General features: G+C 35.4%; 1 protein-coding gene across 19 annotated transcripts in view; it reads right to left on the bottom strand.

Annotated features, from left to right (window-relative positions):
* The window catches only part of PEAK1 (pseudopodium enriched atypical kinase 1), a 361,282-nt gene that overhangs the window by 162,584 nt on the left and 183,090 nt on the right, over window positions 1-15,608 (bottom strand). The gene's annotated exons all lie outside the window — the stretch shown is intronic.

The following is a 15,608-nucleotide window of genomic DNA, read 5'->3' as shown; positions in this document are numbered from 1 at the left end:
ATATATATATATATATATATATATACACAATGGAATATTATGCAGCCTTCAAAACGAATGAAATCTTCCCATTTGCAACGATGTGGATGGAACTGGAGGATATAATGTTGAGCAAAATAAGTCAATCAGAGAAAGACATGTATCATATGACCTCACTGACATGAGGAATTCTTAACCTCAGGAAACAAACTGAAGGTTGCTGGAGTGGTGGTGGGGAGGGATGGGTGTCTGGGTGATAGACATTGGGGATGGTATGTGCTATGGTGAGCGCTGTGAATTGTGTAAGACTGCTGATTCATGGACCTGTACCTCTGAAACAAATAATACATGTTAAAAAAAAAAGAAAGAAGATAGCAGGAAGGCAAAAACAAAACGGGGGGACTCAGAAGGGGAGACAAACCATGAGAGACTGTGGACTCTGAGATACAAACTGAGGGTTCTAGAGGGGAGGGTGGTGGGGGGATGGGTTAACCTGGTGATGGATATTAAAGAGGACACGTACTACATGGAGCACTGGGTGTTATATGCAAACAATGAATTATGGAACCCTACATCAAAAACTAATGATGTAATGTATGGTAATCAACACAACATAATCAAAAAAAAAAAAAAATCAAGAGAGCCTCAGGGACTTGTGGAAAAATAACCAAAGGTAGATCATCTATGTTACTGGTATCCCAAAAGGAAAAGAAAAAGATTATGGGGATAAAAAAAATTGGAAGAAATAATGTCTAAAGAATTCCCAATTTTGGCAGAAGACATAAACCCACAGATTAAAAAAGCTTACTGAATTCAACAGAAGATAAGTCTAAAGAAATCCACACCAGGACATCCTAATGAAACTGATGAAAACAAAAAACAAACATACCTTGAGGCCAGCCAAAGAAAAACAACACTTTTAGGGAACTGATCTGAATGAGTATGAATTTCTCATCAGAAACCATGAGGCCAGTATAAAACGGCACAATATTTTTAAAGTGCTGAAAGAAAAGAACTGTCAACCAAGAACTCTATATTCAACAGAAATGTTCTTCAGGTATGTAGGTCAAATAAAGACACTTTAAATGAAGGAGACCAAGAGAAAAGGTTACCAGCAGATATGCTACAAAAGAATTGTTTTTTCTATTTTTCAGAGAAAGAGAAATGTTATCAGATGGAATTTGGAAGTTTAAAAATAATGAGAAAGAGAAATGGTAAATATCTGGATAAATATAACAGACTATTCTCCTTTTGAATTCTTTAAAATATGTTTGACAGGTAAAAGCAAAAATTATAATATTGTCTGATAGAGTTTTCAATGTATATCGTGTAATATATAAGGCAACTATAGTGTAAAGTGGGGAGGTGGGGGGGATAAAGCCACCTGTGGTGATATGGTTTCTACATTTTACTTGAAGTGGTAAAGTATTGATTCTGAGTAGACAATAAAAAGTTTAATATGTACATCGTAATCCCTAGAGAATACTAATTTTTTTTTTTTTACAAAGATATATAGTAGAGGTGCCTGGGTGGCTCAGTCAGTTAAGCATCTGCCTTCAGCTCAGGTCATGATCCTAGGGTCTTATGATCAAGCCCCGTGCTGGGCTCTCTGCTCAGTAGGGAGCCTGTTTCTCTCTCTCTCCCTCTGCCTGCTGCTCTGCCTGCTTGTGTTCCCTCTGTCTTTCTCTGTCAAATGAGAAATAAAATCTTAATAAAACCAAATATAGTAAAAAACACAACAGGTAAATTAAATGGAAAACCAAAAGATGTTCAAATAAGGCAGGAAAGGGAAAACAGGATATAAAACAGTGGGGAAAAAAACAGAAAAAAAATAGTAGACCTAAATTCAAACATGTCAATTACATTAGATGCAAATATTATGCATACTATAAAATAGTATAAACACACCATTTAAAAGAGAGTATGAGAATGGATTTCAAAAAATCATGACCAAATTATTTGGTATCTACAAGAAACTCATTTCAAATATAATGATATAGGTAGGTTAAAAGTAAAAAGAAGGAAAAATGTAAAATGAAAGTACTAATCAAAATAAAGCTGGAGTGGTTATATTATCAAAGTAGAATTCAAAGTAAAGAAAATTGACAAGGATAAAGAGAAACCTTACATAATGATAAAAATGTCAATTCACCAAGAAGTCATAATGACTCTTAAATGTATATGAATCTAACAAGAGTGATTCAAAATATAAGAAGCAAAAACTGACAAAACTGAAAGGAGAAATAGATAGACCTACGATTACAGCTGTAAACTTCAACACTCCTCTCTCAGCAAACAGTGGACAAAAAAATCAGTAAGGATACAGAAGAGCTGAACAATACCATCAACCGACTGAAACTAATTGACATTTATAGAATGCTTTATCCAACAACAAACAGAATATACATTCTTCGCAAGTGTACATGAAATATTTACCAAGATACACCATAACCTAGGTCATTAAAGAAACCTTAAGATATTTAAAAGAGCAGAAATCATAAAGAATGTTCTCTGACCATAAAAATTGGAAGTAACAGAAAGATATCAGGAAATCCTCCAAACACTTGGAAATTGTCTAAACAAATAATCCTTGATTCAAAGAGAAAGATTAAAGGGAAATTAGAAAATATTTTGAACTGAACAAAAATAAACTACAAAATTTCTAAATTTGTGGGATGCAGTTAAAGCAGTGCTAACAGGGAAAGTTATGGTATTAAATGGTTATATTACAAAAGTAAAGTCTCAAACTAATAATTTAATAATCTAAGATTCTACCATAAAAAATTCGAGTACGACAGATGCACCTGGGTGGCTCAGACAGGTAAGCATCGAGTCCTGATTTTGGCTCAGGTCATGATCCCAGGATCCTGGGATCAAGCCCCATATAGGACTCTGTGCTCAGCAGGGAGTCTGCTTGAGGATTCTCTCTCCCTCTGCCCCTCCCCCGCTTGCTTATTTTCTCTCTCTCTCTCTCTCAAATAAACAAATAAATCTTAAAAAAAATTTAGGGACACCTGGGTGGCTCAGTCAGTTCAGCGTCTGCCTTCAGCTCAGGTCATGATCCCAGCGTCCTGGGATCGAGTCCCACATTAGGCTCCTGGCTCCACGGGGAACCTCCCTCTCCCTCTGCCTGCTGCTCTCCCTGCTTGTGCTCTCTCTGACAAATAAATAAAATCTTTTAAAATAATAAAATACAACAAAATAAACCCAAAGCATACAGAAATTAAAAAAAAAAAGCTAAGGGCAGAAACAACTGAAATAGAAAAGAGAAAAACAATAAAACCTAAAGCTGATTCTTCAAAAATATTAATAAAATTGTAAGTTTCTAGTGAGGCCAACAAAGAGAAAACACAAATTACCAATATTAGGAATGAAAGCTATCACTACAGACCTTACATACATTAAAAAAATATAAAAGGGGAACAGTATGAGCAATTCTACACACTTAAATTTGACAACTTAGATAAAATAGATCAATCTCTTGAAAATCACAAGCTACCAAAACTCACCTCAGATAAAAACAGATAACCTAAATAGCCCTGTAACTATAAAAGACATTGAATGTAGAGTTAAAATCATTCCACAAACAAAATAAGGACTAGATGGTTTTATAAAGCTCTATTCCTACAAAACATTTCAAGAAGAAAATTACATCAATTCTGGACAATGTATTCTATAAAGTAGAAGAGAAGGGAATATTTCCAACTGATTTTTTGAGATCTGCTTTACTCTGATGCCAAAACCAGCAAAACAGCACACAACTCCCAAAATCAATTTATCAAAACTAGACCAATATTCCTCATGAACATAAACATAAAAATTCTTAGCAAAGGGGCGCCTGGGTGGCTCAGTCAGTTAACCATCAGACTCTTGGTTTCAGCTCACGTTATGATCTCGTGGTTTTGAGATCGAGCCCCACGTGGGGCTCTGTGCTCAGCACAGAGTCTAGTTCAGATTCTCTCCCCCCTCCCTACCTGTCTGCTTTTCTCCCCTCTCATGCTCTTTCTTAAATAAATAAATAAATAAATAAATAACATCTTAAAAAAAAAACTTTTAGCAAAATATTAGCAAACTGAATCCAGTAATATATGAAAAGAATAATGTACCATAAACAAGTGAGGTTCATCCTAGGAATGTAAGTTTAGTTCAACATTAAAAAATTAATCAATGTAACTCACCATATTAATGGCCCAAAGAAGTAAATCTACATGATCATACCAATTGATAGATAAAATTTATTTGACAAAACCCAATACCCATTATATCAAAAATGCTGAGCAAACTAGGAATAGAACTTCTTTATCATGATTAAAGGGCATCTACAAAAGCACCAGCTAACATCATACTTAATAGTAAAAAAACTGCTTTTCCATCCAAATAGGGAACAATACAAAGATGCCCACTCTCATTATTCCTATTCTACAATATCCTGGAAGTCCTACACAGTGCAATAAGGCGAAAGAAAGAAATAAAAAGCACACCGATTATGAAGAAATAAAACTGCCAATTTGCAGATGACATGCAGTTGTATACATAGAAAATCCCAAAGAACCTATAAAGAAACCTCTTAGAATTAATAAATGAATATGGTAAGATTGCATGATACAAGGTCAACATACAAGAATTAACTGCATTTCTATACACAAGCAATATACAAATGGAAATCAAAATTTAGAAATACCTTTTAGAATAGCTCCCCCCTGCAAAACAGAAAAATTAAATCCTTGTGTACAAGTCTAAGAAAACAGGTATAGCAACTGTATGCTAAGAACTATAAAATGCAAATGAAAGAAATAAAGGCCTAAATAAATGGAGAGACATACTATTTTCATTAACTGTAAGACCCAACAGAGTAAATATGCCAATTTTCTCCAAAATGATCTACAGATTTGATAGAATTCCAAATAAAATCCTATTTTTCCCACTGAACAACATATCATGAATATTTTTCCCTATCAATATGTATTCTTCTATAACATTATTTTAAATGGCAGCATGTTTTCCTTTTCTAGATTTATCCTAGAATTATTCATTCCTTTATATTTTGATATTTGTTTCCACATTTTATCTAATATAAACATGCTGTAGTGAAGACATCCTCCTAATGTAATCCTTGCAAACATCGTTATCTCTTTAAATAGTACAAGTACTTTTATTTTTAAAACTTCTGAAATATATTGTCAAAATCAGAGTAGGAAAGGGCTTTTATCTTCAAATTCTGACTCAAAACTCATCTCCTCTGAAAAACTCTCTCTGATTAGTACTTTCCCACTGTTCCATCTGTGTAACTATTTGGTCTCATTAAATTACTGTTATATGTATTGGACCATATAAGCAATTACTGCTTTAGTAAGAAAGTAAGCCTCAGGGCGCCTGGGTGGCTCAGTCGTTCATTAAGCGTCTGCCTTCGGCTCAGGTCATGATCCCAGGGTCCTGGGATCAAGCCCCACATCAGGCTCCCTGCTCAGGGGGAAGCCTGCTTCTCCCTCTCCCACTCCCCCTGCTTGTGTTCCCTCTCTCTCGCTGTGTCTCTCTCTGTCAAATAAATAAATAAAATCTTTAAAAAAAAGAAAGAAAGTAAGCCTCTAGGCTATCTGCTTACAAAGTATGTAATATATGTCTCAGAGGAAATCTGAGAGAGGAGAAAATACACAGGGTAAAGATAAACTTACGGGCTATGAAATGGCTAACAAAGTTGGCATAGAAGGATGGGGTACTGGAATTAAGTAGGTAACACACCATCTTCCATGAATAGAGCCTATTCTAATCATTTTTAGATTTTCCTACTATTCTGGGTCATGTGCCCATTAAAAGGCACTGGCTGCAGGTAGTGTTTGCACTGTCTACAGTATCTTTGGAATTAGTGAAAAAGCTGTGGAAAATTATGTCAAATATCTGTATTTTCAAAATTCATATTTCCCTCTCTAGATTTCTATCATGCCTCACTTATAAAACATGAAGTTAAAGGTTAACTGGGGTGCCTGGGTGGCTCAGTCGGTTAAGCATCTGCCTTCGGCTCAGGTCATGATCCCAGGGTCCTGGGATCGAGCCCCGCATCGGGCTCCCTGCTCGGTGGGAAGCCTGCTTCTCCCTCTCCTGTTCCCCCTGCTTGTGTTCCTGCTCTCACTATCTTTCTCTCTCTCTGTCAAATCAATAAATAAAATCTTAAAAAAAAAAAAAAAGAAAAGGCTAACTGATGTCTTTGGACAGAAAAGTTTAACAGTAATTCAGAAACAGTGCCTGTTGTATTTTATTCCACGTGTGAAATACATTAAGAACAAAGTCTCAAACTATGCATTTGCAGAATCTGACATCACTCACAAATAATTAGCCAGTACAAATTAGGTCCAACATTGTGCATGTTTCACTAAGAAAAAACTAATCAGCTCTGCTAATTACGAATGTCATAGGAAAGTCCAGCTGTGGGCACTCTGATAGTGCTGTAATAAATAGCAGTTTAGGAAGCATTTGCTGGGAATCACCACCTCTATGCCTCAAATATATGATCCTAAAAGATGGCAGCACCTGGTACTGCAGTTTCCTGCAAATATTAAGCAAATATGCTATAATAGGAGCATATTTTATATAACCACACATGTTGGACTAAATCTGAGCCAAGAATGAGAACAAATGCTAGTCATATCTGATTTATATTTGGCAAATACAGAGATATCATAAGCTCCTGGTTTGAATGCCTACATGCTATTTCCATGGCAACTGCATAAACATTTTCCTCATAACACACAGCCATCTTCATTCTTTACATCCCATTATTTATTTTTTTCTACTCTCAAGGGAAAGCCTAATTTATTCCCCAGGGGAAAAAAAAATCAATGATTTTCTTAATCGGTGGCATTTGAAGAGTAGGTGGCACAGTTCTTTTTATGGAAAAGCAATTTCCACCAACGCTCTTGCTAAGTGATAGAAGACTGGGGGAGAATAAAAGGAGTACTTGTTTTAGGGAAAGTGTGAGTACAAGTTGCAATAAATAATCCTTCAAAAGAGATGAGAACGTACATTAGAAACCCACAGAAGGTTGCCCAAAGTGATCATATGCAATTCCAACTTCTCTTCTCCATGTGTGTGGATTATCATGGAGACTCTTATGGAAGAGTGATCTTTCATTCCTACAGTTTTGGCAGTCTTTGAAAAAATTCTATGAGAGACTATGGACTCTGAGAAACAAACAGGGTTCTAGAGGGGAGAAGGGAGGGGGGATGGGTTAGCCCGGTGATGGGTATTAAGGAGGGCACGTTCTGCGTGGAGCACTGGGTGTTATAGGGAAACAATGGATCGTGGATCACCACATCAAAAACTAATGATGTATTGTATGGTGACTAACATAATAAAATTTAAAAAATTTAAAAAAATAAAATAAAATTACAGAGAAAAAAAAAAGAAAAAATTCCTTTGCTGCTCTCCTTGTACGATAGAGACTGTACAGAATGGGCAGCAACTGGAGGTAAGAGAAAGATCACCCACTTTAAAGCAGATCAAATGACAGCTAAAAGGAAAGATAAAAGGAAACCACATCAGGTTCCTTCACTTTTTCTTTTCTTTGAGCCTGAGGTAATTATCACAGATTCAAATGGCAGCAGATGGAAGACATCCCATATTGGATTTTAGCTATCAAATTAACAACAATTTCTCAAAGTCCTCAAAGGGACAAGTGAATCAATTAACATTCTTCAGTGGATTCAGAGCTCACTCCCCTTCTCTGGGCTTCCTTGGCACCAACCAGTGTGACAGCACTTATCAATGTTCTGTTTTTGTTTATATAGGATTCCCTCAAGGGACCTATATAATGCCCCTTTATTCTAACATAACACTGTCAATAGTATGCTAGGGGATTAAATGAATCCTTATTTATTCATAATGTATATACACATTTCCTATAATGGATAATGCTTCTCAAATGATGAAGCAAGTTTGCAATAATTCCTTCTACCATTTTGATGTTTCTATTCTTGTGGCAGTCTTATTACTTTCTCTACTTCTACTTCTTACCATCCTCTCTTTCATTCACCTCTGAGGCCCTCATCAAGGCAAGAGCCAATGCCCTTTTGTTTCTTTTTGGTTTTGTTTTTAAATGCTCAATACCAGGGGTGCCTGGGTGGCTCAGTCGGTTAAGTGTCTGCCTTAGGCTCAGGTCATGACCCTGGAGTCCAGGGATTGAGTCCCGTGTCAGGTTCAATGCTTAGCGGGGAGGCTGCTTCTCCCTCTCCCTCTGCTGCTACCCCGCTTGTGCTCTCTCTCTCTCAAATAAATAAAATTTTTAAAAATGCTCAATATTATTTATTGAAAAGATTAATCTTTCTTCACCAGATTATTTCTGTACTATTGTCAAAAAAATCCACCACATTGTATAGATCTATTTCTGAACTGCTTATTCTTTTCCATGGATCTATGTGTCTATTCTTTTAATAATCATGTAATATACTGTTTGATTACCTTCGTTTTACACTAAATCTTGATATCAAATAGCCCTCCAATTCTGTTCCTATTCAAAATTGTTTAGGCTTTTCTTATTCCTTTGTCTGTCCAAATAAATTTTAGAATCAGCTTGTCCACTGCTACAAAACAGTTCCTGCAGGGATTTTGATATGGTTTTCATTCAATTTATAGAACAATTTGGGGGAACCAACATGTTAACAACATTGACTCTTCCAATAGTTGAGCACAGTATCCCTCTCCATTTAGTAAAATTTTCTTTGATCTCTTTCAATAGGGCTTTGTAGGTTTTCAGCAGACAGATGCTGAATATTTTTTATTCAATTTATACCTATTTCATATTTTATAGTACCATTATAAATGGTGTTTTCTAAAATTTCAACTTCTAATTGTTAATTACTAATATGTAGAAATATGATTTATTTTATATAATGACTTTTGTATCCTGTGACTTTGCTAAATTTACTTAGTAGTAGGATTAGATTTTTTGGGGGGTAGATTCTTTGGGATTTTCTAAATAGAAAATTATTTTATTTGAAAATATAGAGAGCTTTATTTCTTCCTATTCAATCAGTATTCCTTTCATTTTCTTTTTCTTCCCTTTTAGAACTGGCTATGACCTCTAGTACAATGTTGACAACCTTGCCTTATTCCTATATTAAGAGGAAAGCATTCCATTTTCCAACATTAAGTATGATATTAGCTATAGGATATTTATATTTGCCCTTTACCAGGTCGAGGAAATTCTTTCTATCCCTAGTTTGTTGAGAGTTCTTCATCATGAATTGATGCAGTATCTATTGAGATCATCGTGTTTTTTCTTTTTTGTTGCTATGTGAATTGCACAGATTTATTTTTGAAGATTAAAACAACCTTCTATTCCAGGGATAAAGCTTACTTAAAGATCATAATGTATTATTTCTACATTTTGCTATTTTTTATTTGATAATATTTTAAGATTTTTGAGTCTGTGTCTATAGTTTTCAATTTTGTATTTATCTTTAGCTTGTTTTGATGTCATGATAATACTGATTTTATAAATTTGTTGGGAAGTGTTCTTTCTTCTTTCATTTCCTGGCTGAATTTGTACAGAATTGATATTATTTCTTCCCTAAGTGTTTGGTAGGATTTGCCAGTAAAGACATCTGGGCCTAGAATTCTCTTTAGTGGAAAGTCTTTAAATTCCAAATTCAATTCTTTAATTATATAGGGCTATTCAAGGTTATCTGCTTTTTCTTGAAAGCTTTGGTATTTTGGGTCTTCCAAATTTTTCAAGTTTTTGAATATACAGGCCCAAAGTTTTGCTCATATTTTATCTCTTGATGGATATTTAGTTTGTTTTCAACTTTTGGCTATTGTAAATAGTACTGATATGGACATTTTGTATACACACATTTGAGACTGTTTTCAGTTCTTCTGAGTATACATCTAGGAGTGAGATTCCTGGGTCATACGATAATTCCATGTTTAACTTTCTGAGGGACCACCTAACTTTCACAGCAGCTGAAACATTTCATAATCCTACCAGCAATGTATGAGGTTCCAATTTCTCCACATCCTCACCAACACTGCCATTTCCCTTTCTTTTTTCTTTAGTTATAGCCATTCTTGTGGATGTGGCATCCTATCTCATTGTGGTTGGCACACTTTTTTTTTTTTTAACTTGGACACCTGCCTGGTGATTTGGGGAGGATGTATGTAAGACTACAAGGGTCCTAGTGATTTTCCATTCTTGGTGGATGGGCAACGGATAGAAATACTAGTTAAGAAATCTATCTGGAAATGAAGATACTGACTACACTGTTCCATTTTGCAGCTAAACAAAGCATCTGCATCGTTTCCTTTTAAACATTCTTCATGTGAAACTTATCTGCCAGTTATACATGGCCCTTTATATATCATCAGAGAGTGCTATAGCACCAGAATGTTCTATGCTTTCCTTCCTTTCTATATGCCAAACCAGCAGAAGGAAACAAAAGCTGGGCCTGATTCCAAGAAGACTGAGTTTCTTAGGGATCAATAGTTTCCTTTCATTTTTACAATTTGGCAATTTTAGATAAGCTTTCCTGTGACTATGTGCTAGAACTGTTAATCTTCAAAACATACAAGCCAGAATAATACTATTTTTTCTTCCACTATTCTGTTGCTACTACATGGAGTGAATTACTTCAGACTTAAAGTACCAGTAGGATTGGGAATAACTGGCTTGCCTGTTATAAGCATTTTTTGCTGATTTCCAGTTTTTCACTGTTATAAGAGCATGGTAGGTAAATTTTCCTTCTAGTAACAGAAACAAGGGGGCTCTCTGCATTTATTATGTTCTTCAAAAGCCTCATATGTTTAGTGGTATTCCAGCTGATTGTCATTGACTTACAATATTCACTGCTAATTACAGTTGACACAATGAATCCAAGGGTAAAACTATGTTCTTAACACCCACAGTAATGCCCTTCACAATTGCTGCAGATTCCTCTCTCTCCCTCCAACATCCCTCACCCAGGGCCAGGCCTTTGGTGAAAGGACTTCTAAGCTCTTCTCAAAGTCCAGATAAACATCCTCTCCCTGGGTCATTTTGTTACAGTATTTTCATAACTGTAGTACATGTGTAGAGGGAGAACTGCTACCACATGACACAGTCACTTCTTGCTCATTTGACTATACTAGAGAATACTTCTAATCTCAGTAGTAAAGAGTTTTCAAAAAATCTAACATTAGAGCAGATTTAAGTCCACAAAAATAATTGTTTTCCCAACAAGTCTTTAAAAATATATTTGAAAACCTACAGAATGATGGAATTATATTCTTCCAAAACGCAATGCAGATTTACTAAGATGACAGCAGCACTCTGGGTAGCAAGAAGAGAAGAAAGCCACAACACAACAGGAAATCTCCACAACTGACTATAGTATCTACCCTACTATGTTTATTTTATTTTGAACTCCTATGAAAAAATACAATTAAATATCACACATCAACAAAAGACACAAAATTGCATCAATGAAAGATGCAAATGTACAAATGCAAAATGTTACTCTTTATAGTGCATATTGTTTCTGAGTACACACATTATAAGTACATATTTTACCAACCTCATAGAGCGTTTTCTCTGGAGAAGGAAGGATAGGAATGAGATTGGAGAGTGATATAAAGAGGATTTCAACTGTTCCTAAATTGTTTAACTTCTTTTAGCAAGAATGACAAAAAGTTAACATTCATTTCATTCTTGGTGGTGAGAGAATAGGTGGTTGTTAAGTTACTCTGAATTTTTCTTAATTCTTGGAAATTTTCATAAAAATTGTTAAGAGAAATAAAATAACACCTGGTTGTGCTTTAGCTTGGATGTAAAGTAGATTTATAAACAAAGAAAACATGAGGAAGAACCTTTTTTCTTGGGAGTAGTGTCTGACCAAAATACATTTTATATATTTTAGTGTATGGTTTGAAAGAATACTTGAAGTGATACTCTAATTTCTGAGTAATATTGAGCAAGTACATTTGTTTCCAAGGGCTTCCATTTCCTTTTATGTAAAGGTGTCAAAATAAAATATCTCAGATAACCTCTTCAATTTTAAAAGTCTATGACTTTTTTCCCCTTAGAAAAGGTAAGTATATCTCTGTGCATGTTATTCCCTTTGCCTAGAATTCTTTTTCTCTAGCTTGTTCCCTGGCTGTAAACTCATATTTATCCAGTAACACTCACAAAGCGTACCTTTGTGCTTTGGGAAGTCTTCCCTCACACTCTTCCCAGGGAAAAGCACTGTCACAATTCTCTGCTCATATTTCCATTAAACACTTGACACACTAGTACATCTATTTACATGTTTGCCTGCCCTGCTAGTGAGCCACTGAGGACAGGCCCTGCACCGTATACCCTTCTTTATCTATCCCCTGTGCCTTCTACAGCGACATGCTTATAGCCAAGAGAGATGTAATATATACAAACCACTTGACACTACATTAGCACAAAGTTTAAAAATTTTTACCTACTGCAAGTATTACTTTTCCCAAGTAAATATGTGATGAATGAATGAATGAGTCAGTAATACAAAATGGCATGAAGTTCACTCCATTGTCAGGTATATTGATAGTTCCACAAGAAGCTAAGGTTAATCCAGAAGATCTCTCAACATTCTCTCCAAAAGAATCCACAGGATCATTTTGAATTTTATAGCCTCAGTTTAGAAAGCAAGGATGAAATAGCTTTTCTTGTTTTATTTTCGCTTTTCCTCCTATTACACAGTTTTTTTCAGGGGGACATGAAACACTCTTCTTATTTAAGCAAAATCTCAGAAAATTAAGAGTCACTAAACCTTGGACTGAAAAACTGCTATAAAATATTTGATCATATTTTTTTGGGTATCATGCAATTGGCTGAAACAGTTCATTCCACCCCTGTTCTCAAATGGGGACTGACTACAATTCCTATGGTGGAGGAGGGACAGTGATAATGCAGAGGGGACAAAGAACTTGGTGGAAAATGGCAAACAATATGTGAAAAATCTTGCTGGGATTTTAGGAACTGAGTTAAACCTATACATTCACATTTGGGGAAAACTGGTATCTTGAATATGCTCAGTCCTGGTGATAGGCTTAATTGTCTTAAACCCTGATGAAAGGTTAATAGTTTCTACACTTAGAATACAAAGTATCTATTTGAAGGGACTATATGTAAATTTAACAAAAAATTTATGCCATTAAGATAAATTGGTCTCTGGATTCATTACTATTTTATTTTATTTTTTTATTAAAGATTTTTATTTATTTATTTGAGAGAGAGAGAATGAGAGACAGAGAGCACGAAAGGGAAGAGGGTCAGAGGGAGAAGCAGACTCCCTGCCGAGCAGGGAGCCCGATGTGGGACTCAATCCTGGGACTCCAGGATCATGACCTGAGCCGAAGGCAGTCACTTAACCAACTGAGCCACCCAGGCGCCCCTGGATTCATTACTATTTTAGTCTTTAGGGTTCCTGAGACTGAAAAACAATGAAAAATTTCTGGTGACAAAGAGAAAGGCAAATAAGACTTCAAGGGAAGACAGCTGAGCAGAGGTCAGTTCCGTCTGCATTTTTCCTCACCCCTGTCTCCTACCTTTCTCTGTCTACTGAGATCATCTTCACGTAACTTAGCCTTTACTTAGGAGTGGATCATCTCTTATATAATAACTAACATTTTAAAAACAATCAAAATAATGATAAATTACTGACAAAATGAAATTGATGCTGCAAAAGAAACATAATACCCGCCTCAAGGGAGCATAACTTCACAAAGCTCAGATGGGCATGCTGCTAATAATAAGAACTTGCTATCTTCAACTACAAAAAGAAGCAACCACGGGTGCCTGGGTGGCTCAGTTGGTTAAGCAACTGCCTTCGGCTCAGCTCATGATCCTGGAGTCCCGGGATCGCGTCCCACATTGGGCTCCCTGCTCAGCGGGGAGTCTGCTTCTCCCTCTGACCCTCCTCCCTCTCATGCTCTCTGTCTCTCGCAAATAAATAAAATCTTAAAAAAAAAAAAAGGCAACCACAACACACTGTCCTGAGTATTTGTAAAGCAGAACGCATTTCTGGTTAAGAGCTCAGGCTGTGGAGTCAAACAGAACTGGCTCTACAGCTTACTAGCAAACTTGATGTAGGGCAATTAACTTCTCTGAGAACGTGTTTCCTCATATGTAAAATGGAGATATTCAATAATAAGACCCATGTCAAAAACAGTTGTGAAACTTGAGATAATGCATATTAAACCCTGATCCCAATGCTTGGCATATGGTAATCACTCAATACACATTAATTACTAATATTTTTAATTCCTCTTTTCTGTTCAAATTGTACATAGGCTTCCCTTCATAAGGACAGTTTTGCAAAATGAAGGTGCTGTAGAGGATGTTCTAAAGGCCTACCAAGCTTTATAAATTTAAAATTCTAGATGGATATATTTAGAGTGTCTTGCTGTCTTCAAGAACATATCCCCTCACCCCAAGAATCATAATTTTAAGATAATGAAATGAATTTAGATAAAACTGGGTGTTTGACTCCACTTTAACATTACATTGCTGGAATGTTTAAATATTAGCCTCTTCAAAGTGTCCATGATAGTTTGTACAATTAGAAATGTGAATTCCCAATTATGCAAGTTTGAAATCCTGTTAATCGCAAAACTAGAAATCTAATTCCATTCCTTCTTCAAACATCATAGACTTGGGATTTTGGAGGCACTTAGCTTGAATGAGGCCAGAAAAATTAAACATCTAAATGCAAATGGTCTTCTTTAATTCTATATACCTCATGAATGTGAGTTACATGACTTTTGAACCGGCTAGACGGGAGAATCAGTGCAATTCTTTTATTTGGTAGAGAGGTCAAGTTCTATCCTAGTCTGTTCCTTGATAACATTATAACCCCGAAAAAAAATGTGACAGTGAAAAAAGTAGAAATTAATACTTGGAAATATCCACTATCTATAGATTTCAATGATCCTATCCATGGTTACCAAAAATACTGAGAGATGGATTTAATGGAATTAAGAGTTTGATAAGGAGTAGTAAAAGTACCAGAGTAAAAATTTTGACAATATATTTGTTTTTGAGGTTTAATGTATTAATAATTTCATTAATGAAACTATGGTTATATAAGATTATAGAATCAGACATAATTAAACGGGTAAAGAAAACACAGATCATCGCCAAGAAAGACAGAGAAATGTGATGACTTTCTACATATTACCTTACCTGTGTAAGTGAACATTTGGCACTTTAATTTCTGTTGTGTTTCAAAAGTTACCTTTTTCAACTTGATTTTTTAATAGTTGAGAAGTAGAAAGAATTTACTGGACATTTAGAAAGGGCTAAATGCTGCTACATGGGTGGTAGTGGGAAGAACATGGAAAAGTTCTAACTATGCTCTAAGTAGAGGTTTAAAGCAACAATTGGAGTTTTTAAAAAATCGATGTTCAGGTTTTTTTTTTTTTTAATCAAGGTTAATGTTAGCACAGGAAAGAATAATGAGAACATTCAATCTTTAGGTACTATTTATCGTGGGTTACACTTGTCAGTTTGAATAATTCCCTTGAAATAGGTACTGTATTCCTTAGAATTATTAGGACTAGCAATTGATACTGTATTTGATTGATTTTCACATCTGCACTTCACCACAGGAACCTAGTTTTCAGTCAATTGCACCCAT

The sequence above is a fragment of the Callorhinus ursinus genome, unplaced genomic scaffold (genome assembly GCF_003265705.2).
Source record: "Callorhinus ursinus isolate GAN/ISIS: 27379988/994484 unplaced genomic scaffold, GSC_fseal_2.0 scaffold25, whole genome shotgun sequence".
Classification (NCBI taxonomy): domain Eukaryota; kingdom Metazoa; phylum Chordata; class Mammalia; order Carnivora; family Otariidae; genus Callorhinus; species Callorhinus ursinus.
The sequence above is the reverse complement of the archived record's forward strand: the minus strand, read 5'-3'. Positions and strand labels throughout refer to the sequence as shown.